The sequence below is a fragment of the Coregonus clupeaformis genome, chromosome 3, assembly GCF_020615455.1.
Source record: "Coregonus clupeaformis isolate EN_2021a chromosome 3, ASM2061545v1, whole genome shotgun sequence".
Classification (NCBI taxonomy): Eukaryota; Metazoa; Chordata; class Actinopteri; order Salmoniformes; family Salmonidae; genus Coregonus; species Coregonus clupeaformis.
This window is the reverse complement of record NC_059194.1, coordinates 26,291,552-26,295,810: the sequence shown is the minus strand read 5'-3', so window position 1 is coordinate 26,295,810 and position 4,259 is coordinate 26,291,552.

Here is a 4,259-nt window from a genome sequence, read left to right as displayed (position 1 = left end):
GTTGTCCTATATCATGGTTGTTTTCTGAAGTGAATTCATTGGCAGATGACATGGCCCTTGACCTTTGCATAGTATTAAAGAAACCTTTTGTTGTTGTTTATAGGCATAACCTTCTGGTTGATGAGGGTTTGTTATAGGGTTTGGGCCATTTCTCTATAATTTTCCTATTTGCTCAATGCCTGCCAAGATATTACTTCCTGCCATAAATATAACGCTTTTTTGAGCTCACAGGCCTCTTGCCATCAGAAAGAGGCTGAAAAGCACTAGCTCAGTCCCCTTACGCACAGCAAAGGCTGTGACGAGGTGTCCACTGTGTAACTGCTCTCTGCTCCCTGACTCAAAGTCCATGAGAAGTCATATACTGTATCACACCTGTCAGATGGAGTAATACTAATAGTTTTGCTAGGGAGGAAGTGAAGTGTACACTTGTTTAGCTCTGTCTTGATACCCAATATTGATGTTTGTTTGTGATACATAATATGTAATATATGCCATTTAGCAGATGCTTTTATCCAAAGCGACTTACAGTCATGCTTGCATACGTATGGGTGGCCCCGGGAATCGAATCCACAACCCTGGTGGAGGACATTCTTCAGAGGAGACCAGGGAAAAGCTTAACATCCCAGGCCAACAGTGTGGACCAGATGATCATTGTGGGAGTGTTAACCTAGTACTTGAATGTAGCAATGGTGATGAGATTCCTGTTGTCATGCCCATCAGAAAAGCTATGGTCCCTCTGAGGTTAAATAGCCCTGGTTCCTTAATAGTATTCATTGAAACAGAGAGAGTCCTATCTAGGGGGATTATTCTGCCATCCTCACTATCTGAGCAGAGATACAGAGATGTGAAGAATGGGGATGAATAGGATCTGACCACACTCCGTAAGCCAGGGGCCAGAGCGGTTACTGTGGGCCTGAATAATGCCACGAGGTCAATGACTGTATGTGTACATAGGAGACACCACTATTACTCAGTTAATAAACAGCATAGGAGCCTAGACAACAGCACGTCACTATAGAACAACAGGACCATTGGTTACCTAGAATACAACACCCCTAACTAGTTGAAATGATACACTTTGAACCTGTCATCTTTGTCAACAGTCACATGCATCTCCAACGTTTTCCTTTCACAGTCTGTTCAGTGATACAAAATGGTGACGCAGTTGAAGAAAGAGAACATTTTGTCATTTGTCTGCAGGTTAGTGAAATCCCTCAAGTGCGTCTTCGACTCCGCAGGTATGTACTCTATTATCACTTCCTCTTATACATCAAGTCCAAACAGAGGCTTTCACACCATCCCTACCCACAGGACTAGCAGACAGCTGCTCCCATTTAACCAATGACGACACTCAGGTCCCGGAACCCAGGCGCATGAGAATACCGTGTTGCTAAGATTCTGATGATATATCCTAGCGCAGTGGGAGAGAGAGAATGTGGATGATGCTCTGCTGTGTGTTATGCAGACAGGCACTAACGCGTATGTCTACAATGTTGGCCTATTTTTCATTGGACTCTGGCCAGCCACCACCAATAAGGGTATTTATAACAAACCAAATACGATTGGTGAGCTGAGGGGGGAGGGGATGAAAGTAGAACGATCTGATGTCAGTGGCAAATGTATTAAATTCTATTATACATAATAACAGACTCAAATCAAATCAAATTTTATTTGTCACATGCTTCGTAGACAACAGGTGTAGACAAACAGTGAAATGCTTACAGGTCCTTTTCCAACAATGCAGAGATAAAGATAACATACAAAAATAAAACATTAATATACAGTGAGGGGAAAAAAGTATTTGATCCCCTGCTGATTTTGTACGTTTGCCCACTGACAAAGAAATGATCAGTCTATAATTTTAATGGTAGGTTTATTTGAACCGTGAGAGACAAAAAAATCCAGAAAAACACATGTCAAAAATGTTATAAATTGATTTGCATTTTAATGAGAGAAATAAGTATTTGACCCCTTCTCAATCAGAAAGATTTCTGGCTCCCAGGTGTCTTTTATACAGGTAACGAGCTGAGATTAGGAGCACACTCTTAAAGGGAGTGCTCCTAATGTCAGCTTGTTACCTGTATAAAAGACACCTGTCCACAGAAGCAATCAATCAATCAGATTCCAAACTCTCCACCATGGCCAAGGCCAAAGAGCTCTCCAAGGATGTTAGGGACAAGATTGTAGACCTACACAAGGCTGGAATGGGCTACAAGACCATCGCCAAGCAGCTTGGGGAGAAGGTGACAACAGTTGGTGCGATTATTCGCAAATGGAAGAAACACAAAATAACTGTCAATCTCCCTCGGCCTGGGGCTCCATGCAAGATCTCACCTCGTTGAGTTGCAATGATCATGAGAACGGTGAGGAATCAGCCCAGAACTACACGGGAGGATCTTGTCAATGATCTCAAGGCAGCTGGGACCATAGTCACCAAGAAAACAATTGGTAACACACTACGCCGTGAAGGACTGAAATCCTGCAGCGCCCGCAAGGTCCCCCTGCTCAAGAAAGCACATATACATGCCCGTCTGAAGTTTGCCAATGAACATCTGAATGATTCAGAGGAGAACTGGGTGAAAGTGTTGTGGTCAGATGAGACCAAAATCGAGCTCTTCTGCATCAACTCAACTCGCCGGGTTTGGAGGAGGAGGAATGCTGCCTATGACCCCAAGAACACCATCCCCACCGTCAAACATGGAGGTGGAAACATTATGCTTTGGGGGTGTTTTTCTGCTAAGGGGACAGGACAACTTCACTGCATCAAAGGAACGATGGCCGGGGCCATGTACCGTCAAATCTTGGGTGAGAGCCTCCTTCCCTCAGCCAGGGCATTGAAAATGGGTCGTGGATGGGTATTCCAGCATGACAATGACCCAAAATACACGGCCAAGGCAACAAAGGAGTGGCTCAAGAAGAAGCACATTAAGGTCCTGGAGTGGCCTAGCCAGCCTCCAGACCTTAATCCCATAGAAAATCTGTGGAGGGAGCTGAAGGTTCGAGTTGCCAAACGTCAGCCTCGAAACCTTAATGACTTGGAGAAGATCTGCAAAGAGGAGTGGGACAAAATCCCTCCTGAGATGTGTGCAAACCTGGTGGCCAACTACAAGAAACGTCTGACCTCTGTGATTGCCAACAAGGGTTTTGCCACCAAGTACTAAGTCATGTTTTGCAGAGGGGTCAAATACTTATTTCCCTCATTAAAATGCAAATCAATTTATAACATTTTTGACATGCGTTTTTCTGGATTTTTTTGTTGTTATTCTGTCTATCACTGTTCAAATAAACCTACCATTAAAATTATAGACTGATAATTTCTTTGTCAGTGGGCAAGCGTACAAAATCAGCAGGGGATCAAATACTTTTTTCCCCTCACTGTAAATAGTGACAATGAATAAATACACAGTGAAAAATGAATCCAAATAATTAGGTAATTGAGGTATCTATGTACTGTACATCTGCACTGAGTGCACAAAATATTAAGAACACCTGCTCTTTCCATGACATAGACTGACCAGGTGAATACAGGTGAAAGCTATGATCCCTTAATGATATCACTTGTTAAATCCACTTCAATCACTCTAGGTGAACGGGAGGAGAGTGGTTAAAGAAGGATTTTTAAGCCTTGAGACATTGATTGTGTATTTGTGCCATTCAGAGGGTGAATGTGCAAGACAAAATATTTAAGTGCCTTTGAACGGGGTATGGTAGTAGGTGTCAGGCGCATCAGTTTGTGTCAAGATCTGCAACCCTGCTTGGTTTTTCACGCTCAACCGTTTCCCATGTGCATCAAGAATGGTCCACCAACCAAAGGACATCCAGCCAACTTGAGACAACTGTGGGAAGCATTGAAGTCAACATGGGCCAGCATCCATATCGAACACTTTCAACACCTTGTAGAATCCATGCCCCAATGAATTGAGGCTGTTCTGAGGGCAAAAAGGAGGGTGAAACTCAATATTAGGAAGGTATTCTTAATGTTTTATGCACTCAGTGTAGGTAGGGGTAAAGTGACTAGGCAACAGGATAGATAATATACAGTATCAGCAGCGTACTGTATGTGATGAGTGTGAAAGTGTGTGTGGCATCAGTATGCATGTGTGTGCATGTTATGTGTGTTGGCGTATTTAGTGTGTGTGTGTATATGTGTGTAAGGTTGGTGTGAGGTGTGACCCAGATGCGGTGCAGGTTAGACAGTAGGCAGTAGGCAGAGATGGTGAAACAAGGAACTTTACTGATGGTCCCGAAGCCAGGATACA